Below are 17,725 nucleotides of genomic sequence, written 5' to 3'. Positions count from 1 at the left end.
TTTTGTATTGGGACAGGTTCCCCTGCACCCCACCTTACTTTCAAACTTATATATATCTCTGAGATACCCATACATCAAGAAAAATGAATATTCTGGGGAAATGGCCATCTCGGACTTCGTATATATAAGTTTGGGTATTCATCCGTTCAGTCTCAGTATCATGGGATATGCTATAGCGGGTCCCAACATTTTAAATGGTTACTTCCACTGGGTTGTACCATTAAACAATGCAGCAATCCAAATTCTTAGTAATGATTTTAAATCCCATCCTTTCTACTTTGTCTAACAACTGCTGGTGTGGGACTGAGTATAAAACCTTGAGGAAGTCCAAGTAGTGGGTCTGCCAGTACTTTCCTATCAAGGACTCCAGTAAAAATTTCATAAAATTGGATCAGGTTTGACTGAAAGCTTCCATAATGCATGAACCCAAATTGACTCCCAAAAGAGGCCATTTCCTTCACAGCCTCCTCTCTCTGTATCCTGATATCTGTCCACTGCTATCCTCACTCTGCCACACCTCTCTGTCATTCACTTTGTCTTCTTCTTTGCCATATTCTGTGACCTCCTCAGCTGTTAGCCTGGATTTGTAAAAACACCACTATCAAAGAAGAAATTATTCAGTTATCTAAAGTATTTCACAACATGGGAAATGTATTGAGCAACTGGTAGTATTGAAATAATGGTTTATGGTTAAAAATATAATAGTTCTAGAACACTGGCAGAGACAATGTATCTGATGTCAGTTTTCATTCATTCCTCAACAGCTGGGTTCAGATCTGATCCTCAGATCTGACTCGGCTGTTACTTTAGCTCAATGTCACTAGGAAATTGTTGAGCTCCTCCCTTGCCTATAATGCACCTAATGTACTTCAGATCTCGTTTGCCGCTTTCACATTTGAACGTGGTCACTTTGAGCTCTCAAGCTTGTGGATTAGTAAAGAAGACAAATCAATAGCTGATATTTCTTAATACATTTAATCTACTTTTATTATATTAGTCCTCCCTTCCCTACACTTTTTTGTATACTCTTACTTACCATAGTCAGTACTTTCTCTTTATACTCTATTACTACTGTTGTTAGTATTTTTCTGTTTCCATATTCTTTCTTAGTTATTTAAAAAAAAGTTTTTTTTTCATTGTATTTTGTATTCTTCAGCAATGTCTGAAAAGGGTCCAACTGGTTTTAAAAAGTGCTAGAAATGTGGGCACAATTGACGCTTTCTGACATACATGTCTTATGCATGTATTGTTTGGGCCCAGACCATTTGCAGACTGACTGTTTATATGTAAGGTTTTCAATATATGAATGATCATGGACAGAAAAAATAAGCTAATTTTGAAGGGGCTACTACTGTCTTCCTTCTCAGAAGCTATTTCTGGGGCTCAACCCCTCCAAACCAAAGCATAAGGAGCCTTCTGTCAAGCCTTTGGGTCCTTCTGGATCCTCAGTGCCCTCGTTGGATCCTACCACCAAGGAAAAACACAAAAAGTCAGATCTGAAGACTGCTCCTACCCATCTGATGTTAGTCAAAATTGGTTTCTTCGGATCTTAACTTCTCGTTTCCGAAGCCTTTACCAAAGACACAGTATTCTCCTTCCATTGACCCAGTACCCTCTTGAGTACCTTCCCTATTTCTAGAATCCCACCGTTGCTCCAGATCTCCACGAGTGGCATCTTCTCATTCTTCCAGAAGTCTGACTGAGGCTAATGTGGACAGAATGTTGAGGAAGTTTCTCTTGGCAGAGATACAGATGGGAGTTCTCCTGGCTCCTACCCCTTTGGATCAGTAAGTCTTGGTTCACACTACACCACTGATCTCAGCTCCTTCTCCAATCCAACCTACCTTTTCATAGCCCTTGGATCCAAGTCTTCCAGGACCATCTGGATCAGATCTGAAGAGGTACCAGCAGGTTTATTGATGTCACATACCAGGTTTAGGCCTTCAGAGTGAGTAAAGTACAGTTGTCTACACTTAGCATAAATGGTGTGACACCTTCACAATTGGAAGCCACCCAGGTGGGCTTGACATCTGCACAGCCCACAGCGGTAAATATAAATGCAGAACAGACTGTGAATGTGTCCTCTGTACTAGTGACGGCTAACAACAACTTTAACAATCAAGATTGGTTGAAACAGGATATAGTATTTAATGGGAACTCTGGCTCTATAGCTGAGGTCTGGACTTCCAATCAATCTCTTATGTGTCTGGAAAGGAAAATGATTAAATGTAGGAAACTGGAGTTGGAAAGTTTATATTTTGTGGAGTGCATCAGGAGCAAGGTGGTGCCGAAAGGGCTAAGATGTTGGACGTTTCAAACAGGGCTAATAGCTGATTCACCTATGCACAAAGAACTGCTGGATTTGTTTGATTGTCAGGGGTTTGAACTTATGGAAACCTTTATTAAAGGAGTACAATGGGTTTTTAAAATTCTTTCCTCAACTTCTCTGCCATTTTCCTCCCTATTTACAGCTTCCTGCATAAACTAACAAGAATGCAGCGTTTAGAAAATAGAATTTCCCCTTAGTTCTCTAATCCAACCCTACCTTAGCGTACAGGAATGTTTTCTCTTTTAAAAACATTCTCTCGCATTTCATTTAAGCTTCTAGGAGTCCCCCAATTTGTGATGTCATCACGGCCAGGCAGTGGAGGTATTTTTTTAACATTTCCCTCCCCTGAAGTGACATTACCACAGCCGGCCTCTGCTTCTCCAGGCAAACAGTGAAACCCACCCATTCTGTGATGTCACAGCTGCCTTGGCCTTCCCCCAGCCTTAGAATGCTCAAATACAGTTGCAGGAGGTAGGGAAGTTCTTGTTGTGTTCGTATTTCTAGTACACAGTATTTTGTAATCGGAACCTGGTTTTCCAAGCCTTGCGATCAGCATATCCTCGTGGCCTAATTTATTTGTAAGTCAACTTTTGTTACAACCTAATTTATGAGCGTTGCAGTTTAAATTCTTCTGCCTTGTTTTCTTTTACTAGAATAAGGCTTTACAACTTGCCGGTGTTATGTTTGGCTTCTGTATGTGTGCATGTGGTCTTGGTTACTTATGTTGGTTTGACTGATTTGCAAAAGGTGCATGTGTTTTTGTGTGCATAACTGCCATTGTAATCTACCTATCTCTTTTTTTACACCCGCTAAGCTGTTTTTTTTTTTTAAACACTCATTAAACAGCTTAACGAGTGTAACAGAAGGGCTAGCTAGATTTACGATCACACAGTTTTGCGCACAAAACATGAGCTGCTGGGGTCCATAACTTTTATTACTGTCAACAATCTGTGCTGGGTGCATGTGTTTTTGTGGTCATAACTGCAATCATAATCTACCTAGCTCTTTTTTACACTCGCTACGCTGTTTCTTTTTTTTTTTTTTTTTTGTAACACTCACTAAACAGCTTTAACAAGTATAACAGAAGGGCTAGCTAGATCGTGATCGCAGTTACCACGTGCTGTCAGTCTGAACTGAAAGTAGAAGAAAAAACACCAACAGGGGAGGTTTAATGCATGTAAAAGATACAACAATCAGCCCACATCAGATCTGCAATGAAATAGCACTGCAGTTATGGTCGTGTTAATGTTTGCGGTGTCATATTCGACAAAGGGATTGCCGATCTGTTATATTTGCTCTGTTTCTACTTTAGATTGATATAGGACTGCGTATAGGAATCCCTGCAGGACTGAGTGAGCTGTTGCAGAGCTTTACCATGGAGGTGCTGAGAAACCAGCAGAGTGACTTGCTCGAATTGCCTTGCAGTACTTCCAGTTGAAAGAGAATCAGAGTAAAGGAGCCGGATGCTTCCTCTTAGACTCAATATGTCTGTCATGCCTGAGGTTATAGTTTGAGTGTTTTAATTTGCAAAGGCTACGTGGTAGTAGGAATTAACATAACTGGTATGATTGCTTACAACCATAGACAAACAATGGCTATCAGAGGTTTGAGAATGTCAAACCAATGTTCCCAGTTTACGAATAAAGCTTCCATGAAAGGCTCAGTTTGCATAGGAGCAAATTAGGTAACCAAGAACCCCCACACCCTTTCTGTTACGATGGAGAAGCTGGCATAAGCTGCAAGCACCCATCATTCTCTGCCTGGCTCTTCCTTTGCCAAAGCAGCTAATAAAACTCAAATTGCCTGGATCTCATTCAGAGCTTTATCCCTGCATGGCATATAGCAGGGTTTGTTTTTGATATGTTTGGTTAGTTTATGCTTTATTAGTTTAAAGTTTTGAATGCAATGAGTAAAAATATTGTAAAACAGATTGTTTTCCTTCTCAGTAGTTTAATTTTTGGATCATTCAGATAGATTCTGCATTCAAAGGTAGTTCATCTGCTGTAATACAGTTATTAGCAGGATAGTTTAAAAAGGTTGATACAATACCAATTGTTTTGCGTCCAGTTCTGAAATTGAAGTATAGAGTTTTGTGTCTGTAATTGGAGGACAGCCACAGTTGATAAACAACAGTAGTTAATGTCTGTTACAAGTTATTTTGATTTACAAAATCTAGTAATAATTTGGATCACATTTTTGTAACACTGTAGTTTGCATAATCAATGTCTGGTTAATTGATAACTCATAGAATTAAGGTATTATCTTTAGTATTAGCCCTGTAAGCCTTGTAAGGAAGTTTCATGTTGCCTATATATATATATATATATATATATATATATATATATATATATATATATATATATATATATGAGCTTCAATTCCAAGTTGATGTGTATAATTATGTCACAACTACTATATACACAGACCTTATTACACTCACCCCTTTGTATCAAGCTGCATAACACTCTTCCTGGGTAAGTGGAAATTTCTGCTTAGCATCTGCCTCAGGATATTTTATTGCTAATATTTGATAGGGAATAGAGGAGTTTATGTGATTTTCACTCAATTAATCTTTTAATGTTTGAAAAAAAAAGAATTAAAAAGGAACTTTGGTTAATTTAATGCCATTAAACTATAAGCTATTTATAACAGTTATACAGAACAGACTAAGGAAGCATTTAAAGAAGTTTAATTCCAGGCATACCATAGATGTAGTTTAATGCAGGGGAGTAAATATTTTATTAAATCATTAAAACACATTGTGATATTTTTTTAGTTTTTTTTTTTTTAATGAGGCGGAACAGTTTTGTTAATAATAATTATATTTGTTAACCAGGTAGGCCCACTGGACACAGTCACTTTTCATCCTTACTGATGTCGACAACTAATAACTGCTAAAGTATGATGATAACAACAGTCACTGGTGTCTGTGAATGATAAAGCCAACAAAATTCAATAGTTGTAATAATGGATGCCTGAGATCTGATATACAGTAGATTCATCAGACGGTGAGCATGCTTCCTAAGGGAAAATGTTGCCACTTGATGCACCTTTCCCCAAATATTTTGGCTGCTTGTGCATGACCACAACAGGTGCACATACTGAGTGTGTACTTTACCACATCTACATCGGGTCCCATCTCCCCACATTTACATCCCTAGCTACATTTACCACTTGCTGGAGTTATGAGTGTAAAATATAATTTTTTTATAATGTTGAGCTGTACTGCAGGCAGATATCCAGGAAGGTTAAGGGTCAACAGCTTTATTCAGTCATTTGGTGACAAGTCTTGACTTAAAGTCCGAGATGACCATCAACGGTATCTTCACTATTGTTGTCCAGGACTTGGTAAATTACTGATAGCTGGTGTTCTCTTGCTTTAAAATTAAGATGCACTCATCAATCCATTTTCTGTTTCCATCTTTGCTATAATTTGCAGATGAAGCCAGGTTCCTAATTGGTAGAAACTCCCACCACAACATAGTGTTCAATATCTCTAACTGCATTCTATAAAAGTTATATAACATTCTTCTTGTATCATTAAGTTCATCCAAAAGCAGATTGGTTACTGCCCCAGACTCCAAGTATACGACCTTGTTATTAATTTTATGTTGCCCATTCGATCATATGTACTTGCATTGAAGAAAGGATGTGTACATTGTCCTTCTACTTATCAATAGTTTCAGTAACCTTACTTCATGACCTCAGGTCACAGACTTGCCTTCTGTTTCAATGTGGGGATTTTGACTGGAAAAGCTATAGTACTGTTGGCTCTGATACTATCCATATAGGCCATGGGTTCGATCTGGCTTGGATGAAATGTACTAGGTTTGTTGCTTGTGTGTAACACATAGCGCTTAACTGTCCAGATTTTTGCCTCGTGTGTTTGGTCTTTTCCTCATAAAACTTGTGGCTTTCTGGCAAATCAGTGAGGATTGAATTCACTAAATAATGACCGAAATGTAAGTTTCAGTGTTCATATCCTTCAGAAAATGCATGCCAACACAAAACCTTTTATTCTAGCAACTTTCCAAGTTTATACAAGCAATATTTAAAATTTGATCTTTACTTTGAGGCCTTTGTCCCCCTATTATTTCTGGCTTTGTCCAGATTTCCTGTGCTAAGAGGTTGAGAGGTGTGACGTAACATACAAAATCTGACAGGCACAGACTTGCATTTTTTTGACACTATTAGTTTCTTCCTTGCGATGCTGGGATGAATGTTTTTCAAAAGAAAGGTAGATGGATGCTCCTTTAAATCAGGACCGCCTGTTTGGCAACAAGGCTGAGGAAGTTCTTAAAGCTAAATCTATGCAAACTGTTAAAGATTTTTTTACAAGTTCAGCCTCCTAGATTTAGTAGACACTGTCCCTCTGTGAATTGGTCCTTTCCAGCCCCTTGCAGGTCTTCTCAAGTCAAACCCAGACACAGCAAAACACCCAGGTGACTCACAGAACTAAGCAGTGGGGGGGCCTCCACTCCCGAGTCTGGGAATAATAAAACTCCCCCCTATGGTAAAGTGTCTCAATGACTTCCTTTTAAAATTTCCAAGCACTTATCAACTGACTGCCCCTTTGGGGGGAAGATTGCTCTTCATGCAAAGAATTGGGAACTCATTACCCAGGACAAATGGGTTTTAAATATAATATCCCAGGGATACAGATTTCACTTCCACATGTTGCCAACACCAAATGGTGCCGGACCTACCCCCAAATCAGTGGGCAGAGTTCCAAAAACAAGTACTTTCTCTCATAAGCATGGGGGTTATTCAACTGGTACCAGAAGAGGAAAAGGGACAAGGTTTCTACTCAAGACTTTTCCTGGTACCCAGAAAAGACAATTCATGGCATTCTATCCTGGACCTGCCTACTCTAAACACCTTTGTGGAGATTCCAAAATTCAAGATGCTGACTATTCACCAGTTACTGCGTATGCTAGGCAAAGATGCCTGGTTGGCAACACTAGATTTAAAAGAAGCATACCTGCACATCCCAATCAGGGAATCTTGCAGAAGATACCTACATTTCAAAGCAGGCTACTCACACCTGGTACCCTGTCAACCAATTATATTCCTGGGAGCAAGCTTGAATACAACATCCCAGATGACATACCTCACGCCAGAAAAGCAAATTAATTTGACAACCTACTTCAAACAAGTGGCCACAAAAACCCTGCTATCTGCAAGACAAACACTGCAAGCCTTAGTGTTCATGGCCCCCTGCATTTTTCTAATTCCATATGCAAGACTGCATATGAGGAAACTACACTGGTACCTAAAAAGCCTATGGTCTCTACATTCTCAAGACCTAGAAACAATGATTCCTATCATACCTTGCCTACACCTACAGTTCCTTTGGTGTGCAGAGGCCTGCCACCAAAACAAGGGACTACCTTTCACACCACCCCCTGCCATCCAAACCCTAACAACAGATGCATCATACTATGCATGGTGGGCTCATCTGGCAGGGAAGTGAATTCAGGGCAAATGGAGCCCAAGTCAAATGCACCTGCAGATCAAGCAAAAAGAAATGTTAGCTGTACAGAATGCTCTGACAGCCTTCAAGGACCACATTCTTCCAGGACAACTAATGGTAAAGACGAACAACACCACTGTTATGTGGTACATAAACAAGCAGGGGGGGTACACATTCTTACCCCCTCTGCAGACTAGCCATGGCATTGTGGAACACAGCCTTGATCTACCAAGTGCACCTACAAGCTCAATTCCTGCCAGAAAAATTAAATACACTGGCAGACGGACTAACCAGAAACCTCATGGACCCACATGAGTGGAAACTGGAACCAAGGATTTTCAACATGTTGACAAGCAAATGGAGCAGCCCAGATATAGACCTGTTTGCCTCTCCCCAGAACTACCAAGTGGACACATTTTGCACAAGGACTTCCACAAACAAGCCTGGAAAGTGGATGCTCTGTCCTTCAGCATCAGTCTATGCCTTCCCCCCTCTGCCTCTGCTCTCCAAAGTACTATTAAAAATCAAACAGTACAAACCAAGGATGATTTTGATTGCTCCAGACTGGCTGCACCAACACTGGTACCCCCTCCTGCATAGTGTCACAATTATCTCCATGGCACCTGCCTCAGACTCCTTCCCAGCTGTCTAAACAGGAGAACCAGATTTTCTGCACCCTCAGCTTCCAACACTGAACCTTGCAGCCTGGCTAATTACTTAATCTCTCCTTTACCATCCCTCAGCAAACCTATGACGGATATCATTCTAGATGCAAGAAGGCCTAGTACTAGAAAATCTTATGCTGAAAAATGGAAAAGTTTCTGTGCCTGGAACCAATCTCAAGGCATGAGCACAGCAGCGCCCAATTTACCTCAGATTGGCAGCTTTACGGACTGGTCTTTGAGGATAGAAGTGAGGTATACATAATTCATAAATGGCAAGAGGAGGCATGTTTGGGGTAGCATGCATAGCTGCAGGAGTGTTATGATAGAGGTGAGATGAGTGGATCTGGCTGCAGCTGCAAGTAATGCTGTGGTGTGAGTGGACCTCTGTGAGGCTGGCTACCGTGAAGTGGTACAGAGGCTTGTCACTATAGTACAATATGCAGTAGTTGCTGGATATGCACATTGTAACCAAAAGCCAGCTTGTGAATGCATCATGTAAGTACTGCCTTTTGACTGCTGCTATATAGTTAGGTGTATGCATTCATCTTCTCCTGTACTGACAGGTATTGGACAATAACAGGCAAGTTGGGATGTCACGTGGCGCTATGCGATGTGGATAATGCTAGCTCAAGAATGGATGAACATGAGAAATGAGTGGTGGCTGCTGTGTTTTACAGTGTGTGAATAGATTGGATTGCTGTCCCGAAAATACTAAGGTAAGAAACTTTAAGTCAAACAGTTTGATACTGCCTGATATAGGAATTATTCAGTAGTAGTGTAGTAACACCGATGTTTGGAAACATAGAAATTTGGTATGCATGCTTGTACATTCTGCACGGCAAATGATGCTTAGGTGGTATATCGCTTACATACTTCTCTTGTATTTGCACCAGATACCGCTAGTGTGCAGTGCAGGAATAAAAAGTTTAAAACATTACCCTCGTATCAGAGGTGGCAGTGCAACATATTCATAGTGGCTTAACCTAAGACTAGCTTTAAGCAAGCACCATGTGAAACCTGAACAAGCACCTAGAATTATTCAATGCAGCTTCAACACCTTAAGTCTGAAAATGAATTCACATACTCACATGAACAGGAGTAGCTGCATATTGATAGCTAAAGGTGTATGGGCATGTCGGGTGGTTACTACACTGCAAAATTGGTATGTAATGGTGGGGATATTTGGAAGGCATGAGCAAACACACAAGTATATTAAAGCCATAGCACCAATTGAACTGGAGTCTGGCAAATATTTAGTAAGGGATTTAGTCCATGCACAAATATTTCAACAGTGATTCTTTGCAGTGGCATCCATTACCTGATTCAAGGTTAATTAACCTTTATGTCCTTTATATAAAAATAAATACATAAATAAATAAAAATGTACTTTGTTATAAGTGACTACTGGGCACAAGAAAAATGAAGGGGAAAATACAGCACTGTTTGTATGTACAAATACAAACCCAGGGACACTGCAAAAGGTTTTTTTTGCAAACCAACCAGTGGAGTAAAAAAAAAATATGTAGGCAAACACTGAACACCAACACACTTTGCACATGTAAATCATTTTTAACAATGTGGAAGCATGAAGTGATACCTTAAACACTTACATTAATAAAGATCTAAAGTAGTTAATAGTGTAAATGTTTTATTTAGCTCCCTGGTGCAAGACCTTACAGGAGTTGCTACATAAACTGGATGCGAATGCAGTCAAGTAAGGCCATGGCTATAGTGCAGAAAAAAAAATGTCCCCTGTAACAAAGGAAATGCTAGAACAAAGATTGAATTACATGAGTCAGGCACCCTGCTGAGATCTGCCAGTCAATGGAATTACCAAGTCAAATTACCCTCAGGACTTTGACAGCTAGGGAAGCTAAGTGTTATGGGGGAGGGGAGAAGTAAAAGGACTGGAATTCATTGTCTCACAAATTAGTGCCATTTAAACTAAATTAGAAAAAAGGCAGCAGTAAACAGCACTTTGAGTGTGTTTTGTGACATTTGCACTGTTTCTATTTTAAGTAGTCATTCAGCAGCAGGGAATGTTACTTTCACTGTTCTATTTTACTCAAAACTTTGTATGCATGCAACATCTATGAAATGACAGGAGCTTTAGGCAAACGGAGGCCTGCATGATGTAACATTTGTGAGCCAAACAATGATTTGTGGGATACTGAGTGGCAACCTGATTTATCCAAACCACGTCAATATGCTGGCCTCCAGGTGGTCAGAGTCTGTAATTACATATAAAAATATTTAAAATCCTGTAAATAATCCCAGAGTGCTGTTAAAGTGTAGGAAACATCATGCCATGATGTTTTAAACATGTTTTTTGAGTCTGTGTGTGCGGTACTCCTTTAAGTTTAACAACAGATCTATAGAGACTCTGCAGGCAGAGATTGTTGAACTTGACAAAGTTCTGCACAATGATTTGTTGTTTGACCCCTCTTTTTCAGCTTACAAGGATGTCTTTTTAACAACGAACAAAATAGTTGCTGAGGTTAAAACCTGAAAAGAAAATAAGTTATAAAGGGACAAGGAAGCTTACATTTCAGGTACTGCTTATCTTAGACCTCCTAATCCCACCTCTTATGCTGTCCATCATTCCAATTCAGCCAATAGTGGTGATGAGGAAGGTGTAGATTTAACAGAGGACGTGAACCAGTAATTCCCTTGAGGGCGGGACTTTCCTCGCAGGTCAGACTGACTGCAGTACCAACAATGAGTGGGGAACAATGCTCAGACTTCCAATTCCAGGCCCTTGGGGCCGCCACAACAATCACACAACAGGAGAAGGAACAGAAGGAACAACTGGAATGTTTGTTACATTTTTCTCCTGGAACTATTGAATTTGGGCCTTTGGAATTTCAGGCAGCTGTTGAATCGGATGTCTTTGCCTCCGAAGATAATGAAATAATAATAATAAAGATAAAACAAAAAAGCTGATTTTACACTGTATAACTTTTCTGGTCGTATGTTTGATGAAACAGCTGCAGATTTATTCAGCAAAGGACTTAGTTTTGTGCCAGCAAAAAGCTCTAATATTGTTGATTTGGTCTTGGACCTTAAGTTGTTTATTAGCAACTTGAATTTTAAATTCCCTTTCAACAATGTTAATGTTTCTGAACAGTGTTCTAGTTTACGTAGGAAAAGCATATACAATCCCCCTGTACACTTCTGTCTTACATTGTTTGAGAAAATTTGTGAATTTGACTTCAGAGCACTGTTGAGTCCCCAAAGTGAAAATAATTATGACAATTTAACTGAAGCTGAAAGAAAACTGCTTTCAGACATTTGTAAGGACAGGACAGTTAGAGTCATGAAACCTGATTGGGGGGGGGGGGTAGTTATGTGTAAGCAAGACTATGTAGAAAGAATGAATTTATTGCTGTTTGATGAAACCACCTATGAAGAGGTTTCACAGCATTTTGTTAACTTGTCCTATTATAGGATAGATGTGGTTTTACAAGATCTTTGTGACCAAGGGAAACTGGACCCTGGTCAACTATAATTTCTTGTTAACAAACATCCAGAAGTCCCTAGTATCTTTGGAATTCCGAAGATATATAAGAGTTATTAAAACCCTCCTATGAGACCAATTGTGAGTGCAGCTGGCTCAAAAACCCACACTTTGGGAAAATACATTGATTTTGCTCTCAAAAATATATGAAAAGGAGAAAAGCATATCTGCATAGACTCCTGGGATTTTCTGGATAAACTGAATGGTGTAGTATTTCATGATACTGTGAGTTTTTTGACAGTGGATGTTACTAATTTGTACAATGTTATTCCACACACCACCGGTCTGGAGTGATTTGAGGAGTTTTTGGTTGACAGTAAAATGTTCATTAATAGTGAAGTGGCAACATTAGTGATCTTTATGGAGTTATTATTGAAAAACAAATTTGTCTACTTTGAATGGCAGTATTTTCCAGATTGGGTGGGGGGGCACTTCTTGGGGAAAGCAGTTCAAAGCATGTGGTACCCACAAGAGGCCAACATGCATATCAATGTCCTGGGAATGAGAGCAGTGCTTTTAGCATTGAAGGCCTTCCAAGACTCTCTCCCTTTCAGGACAATTGCGATTCAGACAGACAATATATCAGTGGTTTGGTATATCAGCAAACAAGGAGGAACCAGGTCTTATCATTTGTGCTGAGAAGCTCTAAGAGTGTGGAAATGGGTGATCTCATCCAACTAATTTCTGATAGCAATGCACATTCCAAGGAAATCCAGCATGACTGCAGACAAATTGCGCAGGTCCATTCTACTACCACATGAGTGGTGTCTGAAAATGGAAGTGGCAGAAGTGATTTTTCACCGATGGGGCCAGCCTTGCTGTGACCTATTTACATCTCTCCTAAACAAGTGTAGCAGCTTCTTTGCCCTAATCCCCCTACTAGGGAAATCGCCAAGAGATGCTCTACTACATGATTGGCTCCCCGGTCTTTTCTATGCATATCCTCCAACTCCCTTGATCCCCAAATTTCTCCAGAAAGCTTTCCAGATGAAGAGCAAAGTCATCCACATTGCACCCTACTAGCCTTGACAGATTTGGTTCCCCATTCTTTGACCTCACCTTGGATTTTGGATCCAATTCCAGACCTCCTATCTCACCCAACAGACATGATTCACACAGAAATCTGAAACCTAAAGCTGACAGCCTGGTTTCTCCACTTCTGTTAATAGCCAGACAAGAAATGATGTCTTCCCAAGTCCATCATATACTTTTGTCTTCTCAAAAAGCCTCCACAAGTAAACTTTACAGAAATAAATGGAAAATATTTGTTTTTTGGGCACATCAGAAGCAAACTTGACCCATTTTCAGCTCCTGTACGTAATGTCCTTGAATTTTTGGATCCAATTTTTAATAAAGGAGCTAGTTCTCAACTATTTGAGTTAAAGTAGCAACCATCTCTAATTTTCACATAGGAGTTGAAAATTCCACTCTGGCTTCATTAAAACTCTGTAAGCCCTTTTTGAAAGTTAGTAAATCAAAATAACTACCAAGTGGGCAAAAAGTTCACCAAGAATTCCAAATCCAGCCCAACAAAAAGGTGAAGCAATAAAGCTATTGCTAAATAATGGCGTCTGTATTAAACTTTTGATCCACGTTTGTCCTCTCAGATCTTTATTGCTTCACCTTTTTGTTGGGCTGGATATGGAATTCTTTTTGAAAGTTGCTCTTCTTTTGAGGTCTCCTTATAATGACTCCACAAACAGACAAAGGCACGATGTAAACACACTAAACTGAATAAACGAAAACCAGGACTAGTTGCTTCAGGCAGAACAAACAGACACTTTATTACGTGAGCGCTTTCGGGAAATTCAATGACTTCCCTTCCTCAGACAAAAGCATATGCTTGCAAGCTTCAATAAATAGCAAGCCTTAATGCATAAATTAAACAATCAAGTAATTAACAAAAATCAGACATTCTTTAAAGATAAATCAGTTAAAAACAAATGTAAGCTTAAGAATTAAATACTACCCATAAAGCAGAACTTTAAAAAGGCACAAGCTATAATAAAAATAAATTAAAAAGTGCCAAGGACACCAACACTTACAAAATTGCTACATAGCAGAAAACAAATAAATCAACATAGAAAAGATAAAATTTAATTTAATCTAAACCTTTTTAGAAAAGGTGGGCAAAAAAAGACTAAATAAAAAACAAAAAACAAACAAAATATAAACAGAGCCACCAAAGGCATGTTTTTAATCTACCTTTCCAAGGCTAATCTTTTGAGACAGCATTTAATTTAAGAGTTTGCTGTGCTCTATGTCAGGATTGTAATACCTTTTACATTGGTAAAACTGAGCGAAAGCTTAAGCAACGCATATATGAGCACTATTATGCAATCACTAAACGTGACCTTACGAATGCCCTAGCTAGGCACATCAATGATCACCCTGACCATTTCTTTAAGTTTTCAGTTCTCACCCAAATTAATAAGGATGATAGAGGTGGGCCCTGGCAGATTAATCTTGAAATCGAAGTATTAAGATGGCAGGTTTTGACTGCATCTTATTTAATGCCTGGTCTCAATGAGACCGTGTCCATTAAATGCTGTCTCAAAAGATTAGCCTTGAAAAGGTAGATTAAAAACATGCCTTTGGTGGCTCTGTTTATATTTTGTTTGTTTTTGTTTTATTTAGTCTTTTTGCCCACCTTTTCTAAAAGGTTTAGATTAAATTAAATTATATCTTTCTATGTTGATTTATTTGTTTTCTGCTATGTAGCAATTTTGTAAGTGTTGGTGTCCTTGGCACTTTTAATTTATTTTATTATAGCTTGTGCCTTTTAAAGTTCTGCTATGGGTAGTTAATTCTTAAGCTTACATTTGGTTTTTTAACTGATTTATCTTTAAAGAATGTCTGATTTTTGTTAATTACTTGATTGTTTAATTTATGCATTAAGGATTGCTATTTATTGAAGCTTGCAAGCATATGCTTTTGTCTGAGGAAGGGAAGTCATTGAATTTCCCGAAAGCGCTCACGTAATAAAGTGTCTGTTTGTTCTGCCTGAAGCAACTAGTCCTGGTTTTCGTTTATTCAGTCTCCTTATAATGGCCCAACTCCTCCATGGAACTTAAATGTGGCACTACAGACCTTAATTCATTCCTCTTTTGAACCAGCAGCAAGATGTGATCTAAAGTTTCTTGCCTGGAAAACTATATTTTTAGTATCCATCACCTCTACTTGAAGGATATCAGAACTTCAAGCATTATATTCTAATCCTCGCTACCTGATTTTTCATAGGAATAGGGTGACATTATGAACCAATCCTTTTTTCCTTCCTAAAGTGGTATCAGTATACATCATCAACCAATCTATTAATCTGCCAGTTTTCTTTCCAATTTTTACAGAAGTGAAAATATGTTACACTTATGCTGTTTAATTACTGTCAACATGGTACACTTTTCATATAAGCTATTTGTATGTTTTTCATTGTGATGACCATAAATCTCTATATCTTTCCTTTTACCAGTGGCCATAATGGCATCATCATTCTGTTTGTATCATGAAAGTTTGTGAAGAGTAGGCCATTAAAGATGGATCATTACCAGCTGATATAGTAGAAGGTAGAATATAGGAAAGAGGGTATATACAGCAAGCAGAGGTAGACATAGAAGAAAAATAAAGGAAAATGCAATGGGGGAAGGGCACAGTGTTTTTATGGAGATGAATCCCACGTTTATTTATATATATATATATATATATACAGAGAGAGAGAGAGAGAGATAAAATGGGTGATAATAGGGGTCAAAATAAAGTGGACAAGTGTCTAGAGATAAGGACAAGTGTGGGCATCATGCCTGCTGCTGCTGCTGCTACCCAGCCAAAATGGATGTTACTGGATATTAGTAAATTGAGATCCCAGTCCAGGTGGCCCAATGGCAGGACCCAGCCACTCTAGTGACTTCATGATTTACTGGAGGAGGGGATGATGTGCAACAGCTCTGTGTGTCAATACCTGTCAGCTACCACCACTAGCACTCACTCCAGCTGCAGATGAGCTGGGATATGTGATTGGAAGCTGGTTGTCTTCCTAGGATGGGTCACCCCCCCCCCCACCGCCATGAGCCAGGCATTTCCATCCAACTCACCCACCCTAGCTGCATCCTGTAGCTTAGTGGTACTGTCATGACCTGACAAATAATGCCATTACTGAGGATGTTCCCCAGATGGCACATAATATGTATAAGTACAGGTGAAAAGCTAAGAGTCACATGCACCCCTCTGCACTGTAAGTCTTTGCTACCTGCTGTAATAGCCAATGGCATTCTTCTATGCCACTACCTTTACTACAAGACAAAAGGGACATACCAACCATTTCACACAAATGTACCTGACATGCAGACAACACTGCAAGCATATAGCTACACATGTATATGCAATGAACCACAAGCCTGCGATGGTGCCCACAGCAAAAAGGGGAGAAAACAAAATGGAGCAGAGAGAAGGAAATGGAGGTGGTATGGATCAGGTAATATACTAGGTGTGTAAGCAAAAGGAAGTATATACACCCACAGTGAATGCATTGTATATATAGTAACCAGTGATAGCTTATAATGATAAATAACATAGAAAAGCATTCCGACAGTTAGAGGGTTCAGATTGTTTGTTTAAAATGTTTATTTTAGAAAAGTAATACGTTTCATTAATTTATAAAATGTTGTAACATTCATTAGTTTAAATACTGTTGCTAAAATCAAGTGCAACAATGTTATGTCTTGAGTGATTTGGTTGAACATTTGAAATAAAGTTGCTTTCAAAAACAATACTCCTAATGTACATTTGTCTGTTTGGGTGCTTTTATAAATACTTTTTGAATATGTCTACAAAGTGCTTATCTGACTGTGGCCCTCAGTTTGATGTGAACTTTATGGGCTACTCATATAATAGAAAGATGTATGCCAGTTATAAAGATGATTCATGCTTTCTCTTATTGTAGCAAGAGCTAAAGCATTAACTCCTTAGTTTTTTATTTGAGATTACAATTGTAGGAGTACATCAGTCAGGAATATGTTTTGTTTTGAAATGTTGGCTTTTCTACGTTAAGAATGCTAAAGATCCAGCCTTTTGATTTCCTGCAGCATTTCTGCCCTTGATGGAGCTGAGTTTCAGATAACAATTACATAAAAATTAAAAAGAAAATAGCACAAAACAATGAAAGACTGCAAAACAGACAGAACAACCTACATAAGCTTCTAACATCTGACCTTTCAGATCCTGACTCAACAGTACTTTGAAATGCAGCTGTCACATTCCTCAAGTAAAGAAAAATATCATAATGTACCATGAGCTATCAAGGTACAATCAGAAAAAGCATTCATGAAGAAAGATGACAATGTACAACTGGCAAAAAAAAATCAAATACTTGTCTTCCTGAATCGCCTTAAGTATTGTATCAAGTTGAAGCAGATGCCATTGGTTAGTGCAAGCTGACACAACTGCCATTGGTTAATCACTCAGTTTAGTAAGCATTGCTTTGCTATGTACTGTAGTGGGAATGATACCTGGGGGGAGGGGGTGAAAGTCCAGTTACAGCTTGATCTAAGATTTAAAGCAGCATGCTTCCTTTTCAGTACCTTGCCGATGTATAGGAAGCCAAATGCATTTAATCCGTGCAGTTTTGAAGAGGTTTTCACCTTGGTAATACGGTATATTTGATTTTCTCTTTAATGTAGTAATAAAGAAACCACAAAGATAAGGAAATACAGACTGGAGAGCAAACACAATCATATCACTGAATAATA

The 17,725-nt window shown here is 38.9% G+C and overlaps 1 protein-coding gene across 1 annotated transcript in view; it reads right to left on the bottom strand.

The window, feature by feature from the left end:
• OPN4 (opsin 4) overlaps positions 1–17,725 on the bottom strand; it is a 531,222-nt gene that overhangs the window by 470,738 nt on the left and 42,759 nt on the right. The gene's annotated exons all lie outside the window — the stretch shown is intronic.

Source organism: Protopterus annectens, chromosome 14.part0, assembly GCF_019279795.1.
Source record: "Protopterus annectens isolate FY-2018-M chromosome 14.part0, PAN1.0, whole genome shotgun sequence".
NCBI lineage: Eukaryota > Metazoa > Chordata > Ceratodontiformes > Protopteridae > Protopterus > Protopterus annectens.
This window is presented reverse-complemented; position numbering and strand designations above follow the sequence as displayed.